Consider the following 13,928-nt stretch of genomic DNA (forward strand, 5'->3'; position numbering starts at 1 on the left):
GGATAGGGATGGGCTGTTGGGGTTCAGTGTCTTGCCCAGAGACACTTCAACATGTGATCGGGAAGAGCGGTTGTGGGATCCTCTAACCCTATGGTTGGTAGGCAACCATCAAGTGAACATAATTTCATTAAACTGACTCAACTGAACCTTTACCTGAACTTACTAAAGGCGAGTAGAATTAACATATACATATATATATATATATATATATATATATATTAACAATATTTGGTGCTGCTTACAAAACTTGTTATATTGGGGCTGCAGCTAACCATAAGTTTTATTACTGATTAAACAATTAAGCCCCATGAAACACTTCGGGTACGTTAAAAGAGGCAGTGTTTAGCTAACTAAAAAATTTCACATACCACGAGTCATTCATTCAATCATTTTATTTATATCACCTGTTGGTTTATTCATAGTCAAAGAAGCATCTTCCCCTTCTACTTTTCCATTGTCATTTTTGTTTCTATCAGACAAGTCACCTCACCACACTGGGTCAGTGACGACGTGACTTTAGTTACCCCATTGAACCGCACATCACATCTCCCAAGATACATGGGAGCAACTGCTTCGCCCGCTTTGTGTACAAGAAACAGTTGTGTTGCTCTTATTGCTGCAACAAAGCTTGTGTAGAGCATGAAACAGGCCTTAGTAAATCTTCAAAGTGCTACCAACACTTTTTTGGGTGAATGATTAATCTTTTTCCTTCGGTGCAGCATTCCTATAGAATGACACACACCTATACCTGCTACAATTTAAAAATGCGAACATCACTCATCAAGAAATACATTGAACAAAACAAACTTTAACTGAAGTTCAGCCCAAAAGCAATGCAACATACCTAGCCTCAATAGCTTTTTTTAGTCAAGTTGTAACTGGGTAGATGCTGTGGCAGCACTAATCATTTTAGTTGCTGTTTAGGGTAAATTGCAATGGGTGACAAATCATTTGTAGTAAAACTAGGTTTGCCAACATAACAACATATCAACATATAATAAAAGCAGGGACAGCATCATCTGAAGAAGTCAGCTACAACATTAAACAGTTTGTAAAACCAAAGACACAGTAAAACTCTCTGACTAACCCCACACACAGTATGTCTCTGTACCAGGTGGAGAGTTTAAAGACTGTGTTAAAGAGAAAACATGGATGATAAGAGGCTGTTTATTGAGTGCACTCGATTTGGTCCAGTCCTCAGAGGTTATATGTTTAAAAAAAAGATGACAGATTTGGAAAAGGTGTTTGAATTAAGTAAATTTTGCTCAGAGGAGAATTGTGAGTCATAGGTAGCCTGAGGCACACTGTAAACATACTGTGAAATAGAAAGGTAGTTAAAACGTAACACAAAAGGCCTAAATCAAATATCTTCTAAGCTAACGCTTACTTGTGTATATGTGCCCGCCCACACTTGGCATTAAACAGTCATACACCCTATGGAGTGGAGGACAAATATAGCAGATATTAAATTTCACCTCAAACTAACCAGAGGAGGCCATGTTTAGGGTAAAGTTCGCAATCAGCAATATTTTAGCTGAAGTATTTTAAGTGAATGTTTAATGTTATCTGTATCTATCATCAAGAGTGCTTTAAAGCCAGTTTCATATTCTGACTTTGTCCAGGCATGGTCTACAGCTACAGCACACCTCCTGACTGAAACCTCCACTGAAACTCTCAGGCCAAAGCTTCAAGCTAAATCACAAAGATTTATTGCCGATTTATGGCTCCACTTGCCTTAAAGATGGTGGGAACCATTTCCCCCACGAAAAATCCCTGATTTTCTGCATTCATGACTTCAGAAGAATGAGCCACTTAGCCAGATTTAGTGCTCAACTACAACTCTTATCTGCAGCTTGGAGGGAAATACAAGTGGATCCAAAAATACATTGTGGCACAAAACATCTAGTATGACCCAGTTCTAAGGAGTGTGGTGTCGGCACATCTGTGTGAGCCACTGCGTGTGTGTATGTGAATGCTTGCGTGACTCTTACAAACTCTTGGAAATGCTTTGAAGATTGCGCAACTGCATATTTGGATCTAATTTGAATCGTTTTAGAAGCTTGAATCATCCTCACTTGGTGACAAATCCTCCCTCAACTGGTTCTCTGCAGTCTCACCTTCAGACAGCAGCACCGCTGATCCTGAGCACCTACTGAGTAATTCAAATGATGCAGTTTCCCAAAAGTAAAACTGTCTAGAACCGGTGAGTATTGTAATTTAACAAAATGCAAGAGTTGCAAGCTTTTTTTAAACCTTCCATTAATAACAGAAGAACTACCGCAGGCTTCACATGTAGATATTTGCCTTCTTCCGCATGGAGAGGAAGTGAGTGAGAGTGGATGAAGAAGTTTTAAGATGCAAACAAACTTAACTGCAGTGCTACTAACTGTAGTGAAAAATGATCTCGGCAGAAGCAAACACTGACTTCAACGAGCAAGAGACCACAAAACCGCAAAGTCATATCGGTAATTTGGATGAATTAATAAATTTGCCTAGGCCATGTTTTCAACTGTGTGGGCTTGCATGCACCACGAAATTGTTTACTGTTATTCTACTCACAAATCACTACTATCAATTATTATTCTAATATATGTAAGCGGAGACTTTGAAATGCAGACTTGGCGTTCAATGTCTTGCCATGGGATTTTTACCATATAGCCAGCAGGTCCGGGAGTCGAATGACTGACCTTGTGTTTTGTCGACGTCTGCTCTACCAACTGAGCTACAGGCATTTCCATTACCTTGTTTATTCCCCTTAAAAGCATGAGCACATGAGTAGATAAGTGATTAACAGGGTTAAATGAGTGCTTGGTCCAGAGTCAGTCAGAGTCTAGCCACAAGCCGCCAGGTTAAAAGCTGATCAATTATTCCCATGTTTCAGTGCGTTTCGTCTAAAAACCAGCACTGAGTGTCTTTACACATCACCCCTGACCAGTTCACCACCTTCATATTGAGCATGCTCCCTCCAGGCACCGACCTACAGGAGGCCTCACTTTGAGGTCTTTATTGAAGTGAAACAGGATATGTGGGTGTTCTTACATGTGTCTTCTGTCTGCAATGCCAGAGAAAATTGGTAAGCGGAACCACTTGAAGTTTCTGGCGGGAGTCAAAGCTGAAAAAAGAATCCCCGACTATGGGAGAGGGGAGTAAGCTATGGCATGTTCTTCAGAGTAATCTAAGACCCCTGCTGAGCTGTCGGCTCATCTGTTTGTACTAGCAAACAGTGGCAAAAAGCAGTGAGGGCATCAAGCACTAATGGTACAGTAACTACAAAATTGTTATTGTCTGCTTGCTATAACCAGAAACTGGAAATGGCTTCTTCTTTGCTTGTTTTCTGGCTGCCAGCCTCCCAGAAATGCTACGTTTGAGGGGATAACCTTTTTCTCCATCTACTGGTGTTTAAGTTTGGATGGAGGTAAATGTATCAACAACTTCAACACACAAAAAAAGAGCATTTCTCTTTCCAACGAATGAGTTGCCCATCAGTTTATATATTATTATTAGACTATGTTTACAGCTCTAGGTTTATCTTTAAAGAGCCAATGTAAGAATAAAAAGTGTGTTTAAAATTTAGAGCCTGTCCAGTCTAAATGAACCAAACTACAGGTATCTTATAAGCTCTCACTTGTTACAGATGCTTTACAAGACAGATCCATGTGAAGCTGTTTAAATAAGCTTCAGTGATAGTCTGAACTTGCTGGACATTACTGACCTTATAAACACACTCCCAACAGCACAAGCACAAGTATTCAGTGGGGCTCGCTGCAGTCTGAAGTCACTGAGCCATCAAAGTGTTGACCTGTACACTGACCTGGCTCCTGAACCTTTAAAGACACACAACATAAGCAAGGAACTTCAATCGCACTCTGTGTATTCCTCTCTAAAGTGGCAAATTGAGCATCTAATGAACCAGATACCAGAAGATGATACCTCATGTTGTCATTTGAAACCTCCTTTCAGGCAAGCTGCTCATCTGTACTTCCTTTTCACAAAACAGAAAAAGCCCCCTGTAGCTCATTCACAGTCTGCAGTGATTAATCCTGAAATCCCAGAGCATTTTCTGGCATGTCTTTGATTCCAGGACCACTCTAGCAAGGAATAGTTTTTACACTGATCATCTATGGAAGGTAACAGTTTCACTCATTTTAACGACTAATAATCCAAGTGAACCATGAAGAAAATAAGAGAAATGTTTAAGACATTTGAATTTTTCTCCACCACCATAGCTGAAATCATCAGGACATGGCCTTTGAGAAATGCTAGTCTGAGCAAAAACGCTATTAAAAGCTCATCAAGGTTTAGAGCTAATGGTGTATTTGATCAGTGGAAAAGCACCCCAACATAACACGATGACAAAATTGGGGATTACCACATAATTACTAAATGGTTCTACATAACTAGGCAGGTAGTTATGATCTGACTTTTGAAATATTCTGCTCTTCATATGTGTTTTGCTAGTCATAAAAACAATTAAATAACAAAGCTGCATTGCTGACAGTTCTCGCTAACACCTTCTCCTTCTGTACCCATAACGCCCTCATAGCTCTGCCTCTATTATCACTATGATCACACATTTCCTCACACCATAATAGGAGAAAAATCAGCTCATAATAATAACTTTACTATACCTAAAGAGAAGGTAACTCCATGACAGCCACAGTCATGAGACATGCCATGACAAGAGGGAACAGGAAAACAAGTCACTGTGGAAGTCTGGCCCAGTCACATGCTTGCTGTGATGCTGTCCATGAGTGAGCAAATGAGGGCCATTGAATCCGTGGAATTCAATTAACATTCCACAGTGTCGCTGAATTTAACCCCTCAGATATCTGAAAATGAGACACATGGAAGCTGACACACAGCTAAGGAACTGAGATGGAGAAGCAAAAGCAGACTGAGAATTTCTATTAACATTTAAACATACAGGATAATTAGAGTAAGCTTGTTATTCAGGAGAGTGATTATTAACATGCAGTTTTTTGTTGTTGTGGAGTAACGGTGTTAATCACAGACACTTTCTGACACTCACTCCAAACCTTATTGATTCACATTTGGTCATTACCTGTTGCATGGTGCTGGTGTTACTAGGCAACCATAATAAGCTGATCCTTAGTGGTCAGTCAATAAGCCAGCTATAGATGTGACAGCAACTACAGTGCAGTTATTCAGTTATTAGATAACTGCACTCACATTAACCAATTTGACAAATTAGGAACTTTAAAGAATGAGTTTGCTCATTTTCTGAATTAACTGTATTTTTAACAGGCACTAATGGGAACAATATCTACCACACAACCTCTGCAACCTGGAAAGCTTTTTCAAGCCTGCCTTAGACAATGAGCCAGAACACATCAGCTAGACACACCACCTCATTGAGCGACATGTTTCTTCATTCCAAAACACGAAGGGGAGAAATGTTTTACAAATGACCTAAATATAATTCCACCATGCGATCTTGCACATGCACAGTTGACTCTTACCCCAGACTACTGTACAGCTTTATAACAAATCTGAGAATTTGGGGCAACACCACCTGTATTGGCAACTACAAGCAAGTGAAACAAATATGTTGAGTTTGCATTGCATTAAAATTGTGAAGATTCTCAGGCAATTTCTGGAGTTCAAGAGTGTCGTTCTGTGCAACTGACTGTATTAACTGAGCAGCAATCAAATAACAATAGTTTTAAACTTCCACACTCAACTTCAACTCTGTAATAAAAGCATACACCTTCTGTTGCCTTTTTTGTTCTAGCCTTTTCAGACACAGACTGTACTTTTCCAATTATATTGTTGCAGCAGAAACTCTTTACCTGAAACTGCTGTTTGTTCTCCAGGCTTTCTGTTCATTGTGTAACAAAATGCGCCAAAATGCTACTATGAAACATAGTTTATTTAATTCCATATTTATTCTGGATGGCTGAACATGTTTAAATGTTTTTTTTTAAATACCTTTATATGACTTCACACAATATTTAATAGCCTTACTTGGAATATATTTTAAAATCATTATTACACAGCCTCTTATTCTGTTGAAATTTCTGATTATATTCTATATATTTGACCTTGCTTGACACTTTTTTCTGCTGCTATGACCTAATTTTCCCATGAGTATTAATGTTTCATCTCATGTCATGTTAAGTACTTTACTCATGGTACTGATTATGTTGCACGTCGTAAGAACTGGACTGGAAGACCAGAGGGCGAGGTGGGGGGAATGGCACTAATGTATTGCCTGTTTTCTCTCAAGAGACTTAACTTCTCTGAACTTTTTCAACATTGACAGCTGAAAACAAAGGCGGACAAGTCAAACAATGACAGAGTTAATCTGTACGTTAAATGGAGGTAAAGTAGCAGAACGTTTGTCCCTGCTTGTATCATTCTTTGTCTTTTAAAAATATTTTAAATATTCAAAGTGACAACAGTCACTTGGAGCTATTTAACAGTGTATGTAAGTGCATGAGGTGCTTGTTTATCAAAATCACCATGCCAACATGAATGTACCTGGAGTTCACGGACATCTTGAATTGCTGGCTAATGAAACTATATCCCAATATATATTAACACTATGCCTACTTGGAAATGTGGCTGCTAATCTTCATTTAAACACATTTTAGATGGTTAAAAGTAAAAAAAAAATAAAACATCCTCACTTGACACAAATGTTGTGACTGGAATGAGTTAATTGTGCAGAAGCAAGTACTTACTCATTTAAATACTTCTGACTGCTATTAATAAACCTGTTGCAATTTGTACCACCCAGGTAGTCTTGATATTTCACACACACTCACCATACTCAAGCAAACACCTCACATCTGAGAGCTCTTGAAAGGTGCCGTCATTGCTATCGATATTCTCTCTACAGCTGTCACACAAACCACTTTTCTGGGGCAGAAACTAAAACATTAGTCTCATCTAGAACATAAAAGTGCTTATGATAATGAGGAGCAACAAGGGACTTGTGCCATAATTTATGGCAGGGAAGAGACTCTTTAATAGTCAGTCTGGATTCTAACAATGTCAGGCCATGTTAATAAGCACTTTTCCCTATAGAGCTGAGATTGATTTTGTTTTTTTTAAAACCCATGTGTCTTGTGGTGTAGTTACTATAACAGTATTATTGGAACAACAGTACCGACAGCATGTGCCAAGGATATTCATAAATAATGCTTGTTTTAAAACGCAACTTCACCAATTTTCAACTTGCTTTCTTTAGCTTTAGTTTAAAGAGTAAATGTACATGCTTTTAAACTTCCCTCATACTTTCCTAAAATAAAACATTTCTCTGGTTGTACCTGAAAAGCTCCCCCAGATGACATCATCTTTAGGTTTTCATCATTAGTTCAGATTATGTCATCTGATGGAGCTCTGGAAAAACAGCTTGACCATGATTACAAGATAACATTATCCGAACTGAAGGTTCCTCCAAGTAATGTCATCTGAAGTTGATTTTCACCTAGAAGTATTGAGATATTTTAATACAGGGAAATCAGAGGGATGTTTTATGACATTCAGTTACTTGTACTATTCAAGTTAGAACCCAAAGAACAAAGTTCAAAATCGGTAAAGGCTTCCTTTAATACAATGGCACCTGCATTTGACTGTTGTGATTTTGATATTACCAGATATGATGAGTAGAATAAATGGTTTAAACAATGGGCAGGGAATCCAAAGCATTAGAGTATTTGTGATAATCGATGATTGTAAACTTGAATAAAAGTATGTAGCCTGTAGCCAGTGACGTGTTTTTCTCTGTTTAATCTTATTTGCTCTGTTTCATGTTACTGTAAACTGAGTACCTTTTGGTTTTTAGCTTTGTTTGAAAAATCCGACTGGTTGTAAAATCGCACTTGCTCGCTGGAAGGTTGTGGTATTCCACTCTTTTCTGACATTTTACAGGAAAAACAAATAATGAAGAAAATATCTGCTGATAAATACATATCCATTAGAATAGCTGAGGCTCTACATTTATCAGTAGATCAAATGTTATCCGTTTATTTTTTTTTAAATAACGTTTCTCTCAATTCTGTGAAAACCCAGAAAATAGCCAATCAATCAATAACCGGTTAATAAGACGTCGCCATGCTGCACCTGTTATGCAGTGTTGGTAACTAGCTTAAAATAGGCTACAGATTAACAGCCAACGGAATACAAGTTACTGAGCTGGACAATGTTTAAGACAGTCAACTAAAATAAAGAGTCGTGTAATTTTCTCAAATATTTAAGAAATTTTTAGGGAGAAGTCTGGCTGGTGAAGTGTCAGAGCAAGTTCACAGCCCCCACCTGTGACCCGGCAGGTAGGCGGATCCAGAGGCAGGAAACTCCCTGGTTTCACAGTGGCCTCCAAAGCCCCCCCCCCACCCGTGTCGCTCTCCCTCGCCTCAGATGCCACAGCTCGAAAAGACAAAGCACAAGACATATGTTTCTAACGAGTCCTCAGTGTTTTCTTAGCCTTACTGAGTGTTCTTCGGGGCTGGGGACGCTGCGACGTATCCGTCCGCGTCCACTAAGCCACGGGCGCCGCAGGTCACAGTTCACAGCTGAGCTGCTGTACACCAGCCGTGCAAATGAGCATCCAGTCAGCCGCATGAAACAGAGTTGACTTTTCTCTGTTCTCGCACAGTGGCTGCGAGTTTCTGGCAGAGATAGACGCCAGATAACGTCTAAGGAGCCAAACAGACACATTTTAAAAAGTCGAAGCGGAAAAATGAACTAGTGTTAACTTCCCATATAATGGTTTGTGCGTTGCTTTCATCGCAGTTCCAGAGCATTCAAATGAAGTTGAAAGCGTTGTCTTCCATACAGGTAGGCAAGACAGCAAGGGCGTGTTCCCAAGTTTTTCCTTAGAAAACACACATTCCGCCTAAAACTGAACAACAGCCTTTGTTCTGTGTACAGAAAACAGGTAGACACAGTAACCTACATTTTTGTCGGCTACAGGAATCTAAACAGGACGTTCTACCCTGTAAGGCTGAGCTTCACATACTGCCGAGCCCGCACACTAACATCTATGGATGACCGTCAGTAGCTCCAGCCTATCTGAAACGTAACTCACCCCTTGTCGGTGGAGACAGCATTCCCGTAGTTGATAATTTATCCAGAGGTTATAAAAGAGTTTTCCCCAGCGCACACGGTAGGCTACAGTAGGAAGCAGCTCTTGGTAACCGTAGGAATCACCCTGGCAGTCAGGAATTTCACAGGGGGCAGAGCTTGTCAGCATATGGAGGTGTAGTGCGGAAGAATGGCGCTAGGGGGCGGTCTTCAGCACACAGTCCACTTTGACAGTGGCAACACCGCGAGCAGTGAGAGCCTGGGAACCCGCTGCATAATCACGTGAATTACAGTAATGTTCTAAACGCAGAGGTTCTCGTGGTTCTCAAAGTGGGCACCACAGGGGCGCCCCAGTGAATACTTTGAATGATTTAGTATTTTTTGTTACCACTTAGAGATGTAGAGGTAGAGATGTAGAGAAAATATAGAGATGCTAAACCAAAAGAGCTATCAAATAGACCTATAATACACCAACATAAAAATTCATCATGTTGCACTCTTAATAATAATTTCACCTATAAAATGAAATAAGTAACATCCACAAGACATTGCCAGTGATTATGCATGCTAATTAAAAAGCTCATCAATCAACCCTGCATCCTTGCAGCCTGGCTTCTGCATAAGAAAGGTTCCTGGGGACTGTTTGACTTCACTTCCACATTGGCGTTCCTTACCTTGTAATGTGGTGACTACAAGGAATAATCAGCTAGATTGTGTCCCACCACATATTTGGGATGATGAAGAATTATCTGACCCACACTATTTTGTCTGATCAGCGATGTTGCGCTTATCCACAGCAGATGGCCTTCACAGTGAGCGAAAAGTGGCAGAATCTCACGCAGTTGCTGTTGCATCAACAAGTCTTTCATTTGCATTACATGGATGTCACACATGATGGCAGTGAAAATTGAAAGCAATCAACAAAACTGTGATGCTATGGAAACAAGCTGGGACATCTTCTGTCTTCAAGACAGGCACTGACTGCAGATTCGGATCAAAACCTTCAATTAGATTAAATTGCTTAGTAGACTTTTGGACAGTCAGATCAGAACACGAGGGATACATCAATCCCTAAACACTGGTTCCCTGTGTTATTTTTAAATTATATTGAATTCACAGTTTACAAAAAGAACTCTATTCCCATAAAGCGGTGCTTAATATTTATACAAGCTCAACAGCACAGCACTCTCTTTCTTCTACTTACTGCACACACAGCCAGTGTTTTTGTCACAGCTCATGAAGTTGAACAAGGTAAACAGTTGTCGGTGACACAACCACTCGCTGGCTCAAAGCAACAATACCAAACACTGGAATGATAGCAATCTGACCTGGACACAGTCAGTGAAAGGGACACAATCAATTCAGTGAAGCTTTTAAAGCAGCCTCTTTAAAGGGAATATCAATAAATATTTATCTCTTCCCCTGATAGCACCTTCTCCCTTAGTAAAGAAGAACACAGCAATATTTGATATTAAGCATTTATGAGCCAAGAGTCACCTTAAAAGAAATGAATTAATACAGTTATTAGCCATTCTGTTTTGGGGAAACAAACAAGGGCTCAGGATGACAGTAAAGGGCGACATCAATTTCCATCTTGCTATATGGCTTTAGTTTAGGGAGTAAATGTACAATAATGCTTTTAAACGTCTCTCTGACTTCCCTATATCAAAATATTTCTCTGTTACTAGCTGAAAAACCAAGCAGGCAGTAGTTTTGCATCATTCAGAGGTTAGATGATGTCATCTGGAGGAACTTTGGAAAAGCAAGTTGACAACAATTACAAACTTAAAAGTATGACGACAAAATGACATATTCTGAACTGAAGATTCCTCCAAGTGATGTCATTTGGAGGCATCTTTCAGCTAGAAGAGATATTTAAATATAGGGAAGTCAAAGAGAAGTTTAATGGCATTTGCAAATCTAAAATAATTGAAGGCCTCCTTAATATACTTCATGAAGTCGTGTTTTGGAAATGCAACAGTCTGCCTACTGGGGCTGACCTGGGGTTGGGATTGCCTGTAAAGGTTCTTAAGATACATGACAGCCCACCACCAGTACTAAAAGTAGTAAAAATGCTCCACTATTGGTAAAGCTTACTTAAAAGGGAATTTCACAGATTTTTAACTTGCTTCCTATAGCTCTAGTTTGGGGAATAGAGTCGATAACATTTTGTCTGACGTCTCTCTCTTAAAGTATCTCTCCATGGAAAATGCCCCAGGATGACATCATCCAAAGGAGTTCTTCCATCCAGATAATGTCATGGTAATCCACATACCATGGAGGTTCTTGTTTTGGATCGAACTGCTGCTAAGATCTCCTCCAGATGACATCATGTGATGAAAAACACTCCTCTCAGCAATATCACTTGGAGAAGTTTTCCAGCTAAAAGGAGAAAGAGTTTAATAAATAGCAGGAAGACAGTTTGGCCATAGGCAGAAAGTTATAAATTAGTGAAGTTGCCCTTTAAGCAAATTTACAGCAGTATTACTGGTTAGATGAGTCAGTGTTCTTAAAATTATAAATTATAATTATAATATAATATAAAATATACGTTTAACCTGTCACTATGCTTATCTTTTTATATTATATTCTATTTTGTAAATGTATTAATGTTAGTTCTTTATTCTGCAAAAATGTCCTAACAAACAAAGAAAAAACATTTATTGCTTGACCTGATCATAACGTGTTGCTGCTCACCAACAAAAACAGGTGAGGTGACAGTGGGTCACAAGTCTTTGTTTAACTCCATTGCCAGAAAGAAAGGGAGAAAAACATTATTTTAAATGCAAATTTCCAGACTAAACAGTCCAGATTAATGGAGGAATTTGTTAGAATTATTCAAAAATTCCAGTAAAATATTCACAGACACTTAATTACATCAAAGAGTAAATGATAATAAATACAAATGCAGGTGCATTAGAAGCCAAAATTCAGGTCACCTTTAACCTTAATGAGCATGTTTGGTAAAATAAAGGTTACACAAAATAAATTACATCATATACCAACCCCAATTGATTTCACATTTCTCTGCTGTTGCTGCCATTCTTCCTCTATTGTGTCAAGAGACAAAGGAACTACAGGCCAGTTCATTCAGACTCCAAACACACACAAGTTCAAACCACAAGGCAACAGATGCCTCCAGCAATTACACAGCCGTATATAAATCAATATTTTGTGCTCCTTTGAACTGCATCTTTACCCCAACATGCACATACACTCACCCTAAGACATATCTCATCCCCTCCACAACACAATGGAGGTCATGACTGGGACACGACCCCTGAACCTCCCCACGGACCACCAAATAAACACCAACATTGAAGCAAGAATGAAGGAAGTAGAAGAAAGGGATTACATTTTTTTTATCCTCTATTTCTTAGTAAATGATCATTGAAAATTTTGGAAATTACACTGATGTAATCAAACAGGCTGTTAGAAGCCTTAAGACTATTTGCAGGGGTTGTATTTTTTACACATGTTAGAATTTATTTCAAATTTTTAAAACCATTATAAGTCAGTAGACACAGTTTTATTTCGCAGTTCAATAATTTGTTATTGTAATTTCAGCGTTGTGTGGATAAACATTTTTGCATTCTGATTCTCTCAGAGTGCGTCACATGCTGCCTTCAAACGTCAGAGTTTAAGATTAGTGCACCACCATGTGGCAGACTGCCGCCATTACGTCACAAAGCTTCAAAAATACATGTCTGAACACCTGTTCCACATTGTAGGCTGTGTTTTCTACATATTTGCTCAAATTAATGCCTAAATGTATTTTTAAAAATCAGGATTTTGAATTTAATCTTGTAAATTTGTAAAACATCTGTCGTCAAATGTTGTATTATTCAGAGGTAGACGAATTTAATTATTGGTTAAAAGTAACCGGTAAAATTAACACATCATTTATAAAACACCTCAAAACATCTACAAGTTAACAAATGACCTCCCTGCTCTGGTGTGTGAATCAATCAGCTGCAGTAAAATCATATTACAACGCTGATTCGGGAGCTCGACGTGCCCTGGCGGGCACGCGCGTGGTGTGACGGCAGGCAGCGGTACGTCACTTTTTTTTTTTAACATTTATTCAAAGAGGGAAGCGCGCGCAGATGGCCCCCTTATGAGAAAAAAAGGCAAGGTGGGGGCCCCTGAGATCAATTCACTTCGGTGTCCGGAAGATAGATGGATTCCCAACACACAAACACACACTTCCCCTCACAAAGACACGGAGTTTATGAGTTTAGAGGGGTTTTGGTAAACAGAGGAGAAAAATGAAAGCGAGTGGAAATGAAGACGGAGTGAGAGGAGATGCGGTTTACCAGCCCACACGCAGACGTGCAGAAAGAAAGAGAGAGACTGAGGTTGTTCTCAGCATCAGTCAGCTCACATCCTCTTACACCCAGTTAAGGATGGACTGTGTATTTTTGTGTTATCATTTCAATTTAGATAAATATGATTCATTTAAAAAGATGATTTATGAGGTAGACATATGAGTATGATGATTTTTTGATCCAAATTTGGACCTTAATCACATTACCATAATGACAGGAGCAACAATAACTTACAGATCCTGACCTCAAAGGTTGGGATGATATGCTGTAGTAGTTGGATTAATTATTCAGTTGCACAGTAATAACTCTTGCATAAAACCTACATAGGGGCCCATCGCGTGTATTGCCTCTTTGCACAATGAGCAGACCCTGCAAGTAATGTGAGGAGAAAATAATTACTAGTTGCAACTTTTCTTATGTCAATATTTTTTAATTCTATTATATTAAACTGAATATTTTGGGTGTTTGGAATGTTTTTCATGCAAAATGTGATATTTTAAGAAGCTACTGGTGACTTTTGTTGGGCATGTTTTGCCATTTCCTGACAGTGCA

The 13,928-nt window shown here is 39.1% G+C and overlaps 1 protein-coding gene across 3 annotated transcripts in view; it reads right to left on the reverse strand.

Moving 5' to 3' along the window:
- vangl1 (VANGL planar cell polarity protein 1) overlaps window positions 1–9,209 on the reverse strand; it is a 46,124-nt gene extending 36,915 nt beyond the window's left edge. For 2 of the 3 annotated variants that reach the window (XM_067493334.1, XM_067493332.1), the window contains exon 1: window positions 9,053–9,209. The gene's annotated coding sequence lies outside the window, so the exon portion shown is untranslated. Of the gene's footprint in view, window positions 1–3,712; window positions 3,825–9,052 lie in introns of all 3 variants that reach the window. The other variant, XM_067493333.1, reaches the window with a different exon arrangement.
- Window positions 9,210–13,928: the final 4,719 nt, after the last annotated feature.

This window comes from Channa argus, chromosome 23 (genome assembly GCF_033026475.1).
Source record: "Channa argus isolate prfri chromosome 23, Channa argus male v1.0, whole genome shotgun sequence".
Classification (NCBI taxonomy): Eukaryota; Metazoa; Chordata; class Actinopteri; order Anabantiformes; family Channidae; genus Channa; species Channa argus.